Source organism: Trachypithecus francoisi, unplaced genomic scaffold (assembly GCF_009764315.1).
Source record: "Trachypithecus francoisi isolate TF-2019V2 unplaced genomic scaffold, Tfra_2.0 Lachesis_group14, whole genome shotgun sequence".
Classification (NCBI taxonomy): Eukaryota; Metazoa; Chordata; class Mammalia; order Primates; family Cercopithecidae; genus Trachypithecus; species Trachypithecus francoisi.
In genome coordinates, this window is record NW_022681459.1 from 32409087 (window position 1) to 32421528 (window position 12442).

Here is a 12442-nt window from a genome sequence, read left to right on the forward strand (position 1 = left end):
TTTTCAAACTGTGGTTATTTCCCTAAAAATTTTAGTCTCCCAAAGAAAAACACAGCAAGTTAAGAAAGTGAAAACGAAGGTTGAAGAGACAAATAAATCAAAACAAGGTGCTTGCTATGGACACAGGCATAAGCCCTGGTCATTCTCTACATGAAAACATGTCTAAGTTTTGCAATGCACACTATAGGCACAATTGCAAAAAAAAGTTCATGAAATGTATTGCTGATACTTGTGCCCAGTGCTGGCTGAGTCCGTTTCTTACTGCATGGTTAAGGATCCAAGTCTGCCTCAATTTGACAGACTGTCTTTGTCACAGCCCCGCACTTACTTTTTGAAAATACACAAAAACGCACTGAGAACCCAAATAGGTTATTCTTTTAAAAATTACTTGTGTTAAATTTTAACAGCCACAATCCAGACTGCTGCCATTTCATGAAGTATTTCCACTGTGAGAATCAAATCTGCCCAGAGGCATTTGTCACAGTAAAAACACAGGTTCATTTACTACTCTACTAAGTAGGCTGGCTTCCATGTTCATGTCAAACTGTTGGTTTATCTCTCTTCAGGAAATAAGATCAGTGTATTACAATTGAGTGTAGCAGGCAGGAGATATTATATTTACAGTAACAGATTCTATTCTATTGCCATGTGGAGCTATTCTTGTCTTTATTCATTCATTAAACAAAAATCATTTGGGTGTCCACTACTTGCCAGGCACTTGGCTTGGTGCCAAGGTCAGAGAAAAAAAGAAAGGAGACAGCAAACTTGATCGCATGGAACTTGGAGTCTAGAGTAGAAGCAAACATTCAAAAAGTCATTACAAGTGAGGGATGCTAAGAAAAAAACAAGGGGCTCTGGGAACACAGCGGGCACCGTGACCTGGTCTTAAGGGGGAGAACAGGAAAGGTCTCCTCAGGAAATGACAGCAAAGTTGAGATTAGAAGGATAATTAATAGTTTTTATGCAGGCAAAGGAGAGCTTAGAAGAAAAAGAGTGTTCCCAACTGAGTGCTTAGCATACCCCCAAAGAAATCTAGGGCACTGTGGTGATGTTCAGAGGGAGGGGAAGAGCAGAGTGAGGTAAGCCTTCAAAGGTAGGCCAGAGGGCCAGCTCAGGCAAGTGTGAGTCACATAGGCAAACTCCAGGGTAAGGTGTTTGGAATTTATCTAGTTGGCAAAGTGGAGCTAATGGAGGTTTTACCACGTTAGCATTTTTCTGGCTGCAGCAGATTGGAGAGGGGTAACGGTTTATACAGGAAAATGAGTTAGAGTGTACAGGTAAGAGATGATGGTGACTTGGACTTGGGTGGTACCAGTGAGTATGTGACGTACACAGATTCAAGGGCTCTTTGATGCAGCAGAAAATAACAGACTTGCTGACAGATGGATATGAAGGTAAAAAGGAAGGAGGTACCACATATAGAGGTAAGACAGGTGAGGAGGATTATGGAAGGAAGAGACGTGAATACACTTAATTTGAGAACCCTTTGAGATACCCAGGGAAAGATGTGGACCAGGCAATGAGAGAGAGTGCAAAAGAAAAGTCTGATGTGAATATATCGTTTGGAAACTGTAAGCACACAGGTGATGGCGTGGAAGTGCACTTGGTGACATGGAGGTTACTGGTAATCTTGGTCACAGCAATTAATTCAATATACTGTTGGGGACAAAAATAAGATTAGAATGTGCTGAGGAGGGAGTGGGAGACAGGAAAGATGTGGAGATAAATTGAGCAAGAGTAAGGAAGAAAGTATAGCAGCTGGTGGGCAAGAGAAGGAGGATCTTTTTTCTTCTTAACAAAGGAAAGATGTATTTTTAAATGACAGAAAGGAGCTAGCCGGTAAAGAGGGTAAAGTTGAAGATACAGGAGAAGGAAATAATCCATCAAGAACATAAGGTTAACAGCATGTGAGAAAGTCCAAGAGGAGCAGATCCAGGGCTCAGATAAAGGGATAAACATAAACAGAGATACATTCTGATTACTTCAGACAGATACGTAACATGGGCATACTAGGTCTGCTAGTTAATTCTAATTGCAGAAATAAATAGTTACAGGTAGTTTTCCCTTTACCGTTTCCCAAATCAAATTTATAGGCAAATAGATTTTAAAATAGTAGCTTTTGCTGACTGAAGCCAAGTGGGGCAGCTAAAATTTGGTAGAAAACCCAGTCTTACTGTCTTGAAGAACTAGACGACATATCCTGGGACAACCACAGCAGTTGGAAAGTGAGGGTGTGGGGAAAATACCAGAAAGGGAGAGCCACGAAAACAGAGCCAACAGTTTGTATATAAACTCTGTCCAAATCCTTCACTGACTTGTGAAGTCCACAAGTACTCATGCTCCAAAGAGCTGAATTATGGACAAAATAATCGAACAAGTATTTCAGTTGCAGGGAGTTTGGAGTCTGAGGTGAGCCAAGTTAACTGCTTGCTAAAACAAAAACCAATATTCTGCAGAGGAACATTATAGAATCAAGTCTCTCAGCCAGGTGTAGTGGTTCTCACCTGTAATTCCAATACGCTGGGAAGCTGAGGCAGGAGGAGGAGCATGAGCCCAGGAGTTTGAGACCAGCCGCGCAACACAGCAAGACCCCATCTCTACAAAAACATTAGCCGGACATGGTGGTGCACACCTGTAGCCCTAGCTACTTGGAGAACTGACGTGGGAGGACAGCTTGAGCCCAGGAAGTCGACACTGCAGTGAGTGAGGATCACACCACTGCACTCCAGCCTGGGCGATAGAGTGAGACCCTGCCTCAAACAAAACAAAACAGAACAAAAAAAACTCTACAATATGTGATCCTTACACCCAAGACACAACTCAAAATTACTAGACATACAAAGAAAAAAGAAAATGAGCCATACTCAAAAGAAATGGAAACCTACCTGAAGATGGCCTATGTCCTAGAAATAGCAGAAAAGAACTTAAAAGCAGCTATTACAAATATGACCAATATTATAAAGGAAAATACGCCCTCAGTGAATGAATAAATAGGAAAACTCAGCGGAAAGCATTGTAAGAGGGTTCTGAGATGAAATGCAAACTACAGCCTAAAACTGAAATTGGAACAGGCATTAAGAAAAGCCCTCTGGAAAACTATTCCCCACTCTAAACACAAAGTATTACTGGAGAAACTGGAAGCCTGTTCTGCACTGAGGGCAATCACAGCAACAACAAACCTCAAACCCAGCCCAGCTCCTGAGCAGATTAACTCAAACTCCCACATTTAAAGACCTAAGTAGAAGAAAAGAGGTGTCCATTTCAAGGCATCAAATCAATCTACTATCCATGTAAGATGTCTAGCTTTCAATAAAGAATTGTAAAATGTACAAAAAGCCAAGAAAAAGCCAACATACCCAGCTCACTACACCAGGACACAAAGTAATCAATAAAACCAAATGGCACAGACGTTGGATCTATAGGGCATTTAAAATAACTATGATTAATATATCTTTTTTTAAAAATTATTTTTATAGAGATGAAGTCTCACTATGTTGTTCAGGCTAGTCTTAACTTCTTGGCTCAAGAAATCTTCTTGCCTTGGCCTCCCTGAGTGCTGGGATTACAGGTGTGAGTCAGTTTCCAGCCTCAGCCTTAAAAAGAAAGGAAACTGTTTCATGCCACAAAATGGATGAACCTTGAAAACATGATATTAAGTGAAACAAAGTCTCTAAGAAGGGAAAAGGCAGATAATATGCAAGATTGGCTAGGATTTCCTACTTGATTTTCTCTTATAGTTTCCATCTCTCTGCTAAAATTAGACAAATAAAACTGTTTCACCGTATCTCTGGTTTTCAACTGTGGGCAAATTTGCCCCCCAGGGGATTATTAGAGTATCACCCCCATTTCCCCAGTTGTGACAATCAAAAATTAGAGGCATTTTTGGTTGTCATAACTGGGGAATGGGGGTGACACTGGCACTCTGGTGGGTAGAGAGCAGGGATACTGCTAAACTTCCTGTAATGCACAAAACAATCCTCCACAACAGACAGTTATGTGGACGCCAATAAGGGCAAGGTTGACAAATCTTAACCTAAGGCAACCACTGAAAGAATTTAATGGATACAAATAATAACTCAGTAGGGGAGATAAAACAAAGTAATAACAAATGGTCAATGGACCCAAGAGAAGGCGGAAACAGGAAAAAGAAACAGAACAGATGGGTCAAATACAAAACACGACAAGGTGATAGATTTTAATCTCACCATAACAATAATCATATTAACTGAGAATGGTCTAAATCCACCAATTAAAAGACAAAATGTCAGAATGAATAAAAAAGAAAAACTAAACTATATACCGTCTACAAAAAACTTACTTTAAATATAAAGACATATATTTAAATTAAATTAAAAGGATGGAAAAAGATATACCATGCAAGCACTAACAGAAGGTTGGAGTAGCTACATCAATATCAGAAAAGAAAGACTTCAGAACAAGGGATATTATCAGAGATTAAAAAAAAAAACATAAAAATAAAGGGGCTAGTTCTCTAAGAAGACATAACACATTCCCAAATGGGTATGCATCTACCAACAGAGCTTTAAGATACATGAGGCAAAAACTGATAGAACTAAAAGGAGAAACAGAAATCCACAACCAGACTTTCAGAGTTCAAGACTATTCTCTCAGTAATTCCTAGAAACGAGCAGACAGAAATGAGTAAATATAGAAGACCTACACTTGAACAATACAACCAACTATATCTGACATTTATAAAACACTCTGCCCAAAAACAGCAAAATAAAAACATGCTGCCAAGTGAGAGAAGCCAGACTTAAAAAAAAAAAAAGCTGTATGCTGTATGATTTGATTTATATGATAGTCTAGAAAAGGCACTACTATAGGGATGAAAAACATATCAGTGGTTGCTAGGGAATGGGGTGTATGGTAGGGGTTGACTACAAAGGGGTAGCATGAGGGAATTTTGGGGGTGATGGAACTCTTGTGTACAGAGCTGTGTGACAAATGGCTATGCGTTTGTCAAAACCCACAAAACTGTATACCAGAGAGTGTAAATTTTACTGTATATAAATTAAAAAAAAAAAAAAGAACAGCGGGGAGGGAGGGAGAGGAGGGGAGGAGAACAGAATGTGGACTATGACAAATTAATCTAACTACATTACAAAACCATGACAGACCAACTGAAGGGAGTAGGGAAAAAGGAACTGGCTTAAGTAACTTTGTATATGTATATTAAGGTTGAACAAATAAATAAATATACTGCAGATAATGAGAGCCAGGTTTCTCAACCCCAAAAGAAAGAAGTTATAAGCAAGGAAAGGGAAAATTCTGGAATGAACCCACTGGTGATGGCTTGGAGTCAGGTATCAGTACAAACTTACAGTTCTTGATAGATAGATACGCAGACAGACAGACAGAGAAATAAGATAGGTAGACAGGTAGGTAGTTGGGTGGGTGGGTGGGTGGGTGGATAGGTAGATAGACAAGATAGGTAGGTAGGTAGGTAGACAGACAGACAGACAGATAGGATAGATAGTGTATATACATGGGTTGGTACATACACATACAATTTCCCTAGTTCTATCCAGAGAGGGACTAAAGGCTGTGAAACCCCAGTAGCAATGAGCACATCTAGCACCCGAATCTTTTTTTTTTTTTTTTTTGAGATGGAGTCTCACTCTGTTGCCAAGCTGGAGTGCAGTGACACGATCTTGGCTCACTGCAACCTCTGCCTCCCAGGTTCAAGCAATTCTCCTGCCTCAGCCTCCTGAGTAGCTGGGACTACAGGTGCACACCACCACGCCCAGCTAATTTTTGTATTTTTAGTAGAGACGGGGTTTCACCATGTTAGCCAGGATGGTCTGGATCTCTTGACCTCATGATCCGCCCACCTCGGCCTCCCAAAGTGCTATGATTACAGGCATGAGCCACTGCACCTGGCCTGGATCTTGGTTTCTAAATACTATTCTCTAACAAAAGTAACCAGAACTAGGCCGGGCGCAGTGGCTCACGCCTGTAATCCCAGCACTATGGGAAGCCGAGGTGGGTGAATCACGAGGTCAGGAGTTCGAGACCAGCCTGGCCAACATGGTGAAACCCCGTCTCTACTAAAGACACAAAAAAATTAGCTGGGCATGGTGGCGCGCACCTATAATCCCAGGTACTTGAGAGGCTGAGACAGGAGAATCACTTGAACCCGGGGGTTGGAGGTTGCAGTGAGCCGAGATCACGCCATTGCACTCCAGTGACAGGGTGAGACTCTGTCTCAAAAAAAAAAAGAAAAGAAAAAAAGTAACCAGAACTCCTTAAAGAAATGGTTGACTCCAGGGCTGGTGCAGGAAAAAAAACCAAGATAGGGCTGGAGCATCTTGTGGTGCCAGAAAGTATTTCAGGGGTAGAATGAAGGTGCATTGAAAGAACAAGGAATCAATGTGAAAAATCTCTCAACAGCCACTGACGGAATAACCTGACAACAAAACAAATAAAAATGGTAGTAGATTATAATCCAAAGAATAAATATCCATGAGTCTATACCAATATAAATGAGTGATGTCAATAGAATACATACAAATAATTCCTTACAGATGGAATGAGGAAATAGAAAGCCACCACTGAAACACCACAGTAACTGTTGTGGGCAAAATGTATAAATAAGTGCTGAAATCAGTGAGAGAAAGATTAAGAAGGAACAAAACTGATATAGTTTAGGTGTCTGTCTCCGCCAAATCTCATGCTCAAATGTAATCTCCAGTGTTGGAGGTGGGCCTGGTGGGAGCTATGGGTCATAGGAGCAGATCCCTCATGAATGGCTTGGTGCTGTCCTTGTGAGATCTGGTTGTTTAAAAGTGTGTAGCACCTCTCTCCTCTCTTTCATGCTTCCCCTTTCTCCATGTGACATGCCTGCTACTGATTTATCTTCCACCATGACTGTAAGCTTCCTGAGGCCTCACCAGAAGCTTAGCGGATGCTGGCACCATGCCACCTATACAGCCTGCATAACTGTGAGCCAATTAAACCTCTTTTCTTTATAAATTACCTAGCCTAATGTATTCCTTTACAGTAATCCAAGAATGGACTAACACAAAGATATTTACTAATTCCTAGCAGACAATCACCTAACCAAGTGAACAAGGTTAATTTAACATCAGAAGTAACAGGACACGTCAATCTCATGTACTCCTGATAAAATAACTTGAAAAGGACACATCACCTCTGCAGTATCCCTTCCATTAAAACATAAACTCAGGCTGGGCACGGTAGCTCACAACTGTAATATTAACACTGTGGGAGGCCGAGGTGGGCGGATCACTTGAGGTCAGGAGTTCAAGGCCAGCCTGGACAACATGGTGAAACTCCACCTCTACCAAAAAATACAAAAAAATTAGCTGGGTGTGGTGGTATGCAGGCCTGTAATCCCAGCTACTCGGGAGGCTAAAGCATGAGAATTGAACCCGGGAGGCGGAGGTTGCAGAGTGAGACCTTATCTCAAAAAACTCAAAAAACAAAACAAAACAAAAAAATGAAAAAAAAAACAACCCATAAACTCAACTTAAATCAGAAGACAATATCAGACAAGCCCATACTAAGAGACATTCTGCAAGATAACTGACAGGTATTGTTCAAAATATTGAGGTCATGTGAGACAGGGAAAGAGAGAAGCAGTTGCAGACTGGTGGGGACTAATGAGATAAGACAACTAAATAGAAAGTAGGAGCCTCAATTTGATCCAAGAATTTAAAAAGGACATTAGTGGAAAAACTGGTAAAATCCAAATAAATTCTGTAGGTTAGTTAATAATATTTTACTGATATTAATTTCTTACTTTCGATAATTGTTCTACAGTTATGTAGGATGTTCCTATAAGGGAAGCTGGAAGGGAACTCTAATATTTTTGTTAAGTCTAAACTTATTTCAAAAGGAAGAGTTTAAACATACGGAGAGACAGAACACCTTAAATACTGATACACATGCTGAAGGGTAGTGATTATAACTTACTTTGTGATATAGCAAATATAAAAGAATGTCACAGAATCTAGGTTGTATGTGGATAATTCACAGCACAACTTCTTGCAACATTTCTTTATGTTTGAAAATTTTCAACATAATATGTTGGGGAGAAAACAGGAGCCGAGATATTCTGATTTTTACCAAGAACCACAGGGAAGAGGAAGAAGAAGGGGGAGTGACTAAATACGCAATTAGACTGTAAAGTACACGAGGATAGGATTTCTATCTCATTTTATCCTGGGACTTTCATGGCCTAAGGCTAGATCTAAAGCTGAGGCAAAATCTGATTTAGAGTAAAAAAGACAATTCTGTGAAACTTTTTGAACAGAAGGTTTGACTTTCCAGTAAAACCTCCTAACTTTATATAAATTTATGGCATGTATCCTTAACATAAATCATTTTTTTTCAAAATACTCAGTTTACAAAAATCTTTAGCCTCAAGTAACACAATTTAGACAGATAATAATGGTATGAATTTCCTTACAGAACACAACTACACTTGGACTAACCAACTTCTTAAGATATCTATATGCCTGAGCTGAGAGACACAGTGATAGTGTCACACTGACACTGGGCAATCCCAGGCTTCTCAATCATTTACACCAGCCAGCTGAGGTTTATGCTTAACATTCTGGAGCTCATCTGGTCACTGTACACTTTTCAACTACCTGTATCCATGTATCTGGTAGCAGAATCTGTGCTTTTCAGCTTAGGGCACAAATGCTAATATTCATATACTATCTACAAAGATTCACTAAGGTGGCACCAGTCATGACCCTAGCCATTTAATTCAACTGCTGGTAACACCAACAAAAGAGCATTTGATTAAGTGCATTTATAGTAAGATTCCTCTGGTATGAAACATTTTCCTGCAAGTGCATGATGCTAAAGGATAATAGATTTAAAAACTATTGTAGAGCAAGAGGCAGCATCTTTTTTTTTGAGACAGTCTCGCTCTGCTCCCCAGGCTGGAGTGCAGTGGCGCAATCTCGGCTCACTGCAAGCTCTGTCTCCCAGGTTCACACCATTTTCCAAGAGGCAGCATGTTTTTATTTTTTTATTTTTATTTTTTTTGAGACGGAGTCTTGCTCTGTCGCCCGGGCTGGAGTGCAGTGGCCGGATCTCAGCTCACTGCAAGCTCCGCCTCCCGGGTTTACGCCATTCTCCTGCCTCAGCCTCCGGAGTAGCTGGGACTACAGGCGCCCGCCACCTCGCCCGGCTAGTTTTTTGTATTTTTTTTTTAGTAGAGACGGGGTTTCACCGTGTTAGCCAGGATGGTCTCGATCTCCTGACCTCGTGATCCGCCCGTCTTGGCCTCCCAAAGTGCTGGAATTACAGGCTTGAGCCACCGCGCCCAGCCTAGCAGCATGTTTTTAAACTTCAGTAATGAGGACACCGAAATTTTTAAAATGAAAACTACATACTGTATTTTTAAATTCATCCCAAAGTAAATAAGACAACCAAGGAAGAAAAGCAGTTCAAGACAGAGCTCAGAAATCCTACTCTCATCGCAATTTGGAAAACCACAGTGGCTTTTTATGGCCACGAATCATTTGGTTGTTCTTAGTTTTCTGAGTGGTTCCTTTCTTGAATGACTATTTACGATAAAAGATCACAGTATCAACTACTGTGATATAGATTCACCTAAGTGTGTTTCCTTTCTCCTGTATTTGCAATGTCTCAACCAGGCTCCACTAAGGCATGACAACAGACTGAAGTGGAGAGTGAGACCAGTTTTTACGTAGACTGACGGCATGTACCCCATGCCACTGGCACTACCGTTTGATGCGTCACCAGATGATAAAATGAGAGCCAGGAATAGAATCTTAACGCATTTAATCTGTGTCTTCAATAACCTTGGCCTACAGACCTCCCACACCCATTCTCCACCCACAAAAGCCAAGGTAACAGAAATTTGCCCAATAATATTCCAAATTCACTTATACCTAAGAGTCACTTGGGGTGCTTGTGAAAATGGCATATCCAAACTACTGAGTCCACATCACTAGATCTGAGGGGAGGCCCGAGATTCTATATTTTAACAAGTGACTCAGGTAAACTTGAGACACACTACTGGTGCTGGTTTCCCCTGGTAAATCTCGCCCCGCTCTGACCTCATCAGGATAAGCCTGGAAAGCAGCAGTGGAGAGTGGAGAAGGCCTCAAGGGTTGGCTTCAGCTGCGCTCAGGAGATATGGGAAGAACCTGAGTCATTTCCCAGTGCAGCACTCCACTCTCCTCAGAGGCCACCTGGAACATGGAGCATCAGTGTGCTCTGAAGCCCCAGGATCACCTCAGTGCCCTCAGATAGGGGTCTCTCCTCCTGGGCTTTCTCAGGCTTGAAGCCACACCACTGTGCCCAGGCTGGACTCACAGTTTTAGGGCACTAGCACAGGGTTACACTTACTCTCAGAGGCTGCTGCATGCTTGCACTGGCTCTGACCACACTTAACGCAGACTGAAGAAGGTCAAAAGGCTATTGACAGAACTAGGGCATACCTACCAAGCAGCAGAGTGAAAATGTTCCTGAATTCCTGGTTTTCATCTCTACCTTCAACACACAGAGCTTTTTAAAGATGCCAAGGACACAACTTTAGTTATTTGCTGGCAGCTAAGCAAAATCCTGCAGGCAACTCAGGCATCTAAAATATTTGACTATGGGCCAGTGAGAACTATCATTCTCAGCCACTTGAGCTACTCAGAAAAAGTTCACACATATAGTAATAAAATCAAACAGCAAAGATTTACCACGGGAAAGAATTTTTGCTAAGCACTTTACAAACTTTAACTCTTCTTTCTTTCACTCATCTCACAATTTTTTATCAAGAGTCCAGTACTTCTACAGGTGCTAAGGATGCCTCAGTGAACAAAACAGACACCAATCTTGCCTTATGGGCCTTACAATTTAGGGAAATGAGAGAAAGAAATAAAAATTATAGACAAACCATATGGGATGTTAGAAGGGGGCCAGTGATAAGGTGAGCAAGCACAGAAAGGGCAAAATTAAGTCCTTGCCTTGGCTTTTCTCCAGTGTGGGAGAACGAGTGGTTTCTATCTTTAAATAAGGTACTTAGGGCCTTGCTGAGGAGGTTCAATCCAGCAGAAGGTTCCAGTAAAGGAAGCGCCAGTGCAAGGTGTCCAAGTCAGGAATATGCCCAACTGCTCAGGGACAGTGGGGAAGCCTATGTGGTGAGGCAGAGTGAGCAAGAAAGTGAAGAGGCTAGAGAGGACACTGAGGCCAGGCTGTGAGGGTCTGGGGGCCCCTGAGAGAACTCTGGCTCCTCCTCTAAAAGAAATGGGGAGCGGTAGAGAGTTTGACTAGCTTAGTAGGTTTTGATTCCTGTTTTTCAAGCTACAGTGTCAAGAACAGACAGTGAGCATGATTAGGAATCTTTTGCCAGGACCCAGCTGAGAGGTGATGGTAGCTTACACCAGGGAGGTGACAGTAGAGAAAAGAGCAATGCTCTTATTCTGGACATATTTTGAAAGTAGAGACAGTGGGATTTCCTAAACAACTGAACAAGTCTAAGATGAAGAAGGGAGTTAAGGATGACTCCAAGGTTTCTGAGGATGAAACTGCCATGAATGGAGATGGGGAAGGCAGATTACATGTAGAACAAGTTTGGAAAATGGGGGAAATCTTGTCCTGGAGACACTGAGAATATTCAATATCAAAATGGGAGATGTCAAGTAGGCAACTGGATACATGAATCTAGAGTCCAGAGAACAGGCGAGAGATGCAAATCTGACAGTCCTCAGCACAAAAATAGTATTTAAAGTCATGAGACAGGATACAATAACAAAGAAAGTGAGGACAAAGAACAAAGGCCCTGTACTGAGCTCTGGGCCACACCTCCATGTACGGGTTGGGAAGAACAGAAAAGCCAGGCCGGGTGCGGTGGCTCACGCCTGTAATCCCAACACTTTGGGAGGTTGAGGCTGGCAGATCACCCCGAGGTAAGGAGTTCGAGACCAGCCTGGCCAACATAGCAAAACCCTGTCTCTACTAAAAATACAAAAATTAGCTGGGTGGGGTGCACCGCGCCTATAATCCCAGCTACTCGGGAGGCTGAGGCAGGAGAATCACTTAAACCCAGGAGGCAGAGGCTGTAGTAAGCTGATATCGTGCCACTGCACTACACTACAGCCTGGGCGACAGAGTGAGACTCTGTCTCAAAAAAACAAAAAAAAGAAACAGAAAAAAGAAACCAAAAAAAAGGAGAAAAGCCACACAGGAGAGGGAGAAGCAGCAGCCTGACAAGAGAGGAGAAGGCACAGGAGTGTGGTATTGGGGAAACCAAAAAGAATGTCCTAGAAGAGAGTGCTCAGCAGTGCCAAATGCCACTGACAGGTCATATCAGATTACGACTGAGCTGGCTGGGTTGGGGACACAGCAGTCCTTGACAATCTCAGCAGCTGCGGGTGTTAAGAGCCCAGTAACCCAGTGAGCTAGGTATTCACTATCAATTTAC

At 41.9% G+C, this 12442-nt stretch overlaps 1 protein-coding gene across 7 annotated transcripts in view; it reads right to left on the bottom strand.

The window, feature by feature from the left end:
• The window catches only part of SPECC1L (sperm antigen with calponin homology and coiled-coil domains 1 like), a 150883-nt gene that overhangs the window by 55507 nt on the left and 82934 nt on the right, over positions 1-12442 (bottom strand). The gene's annotated exons all lie outside the window — the stretch shown is intronic.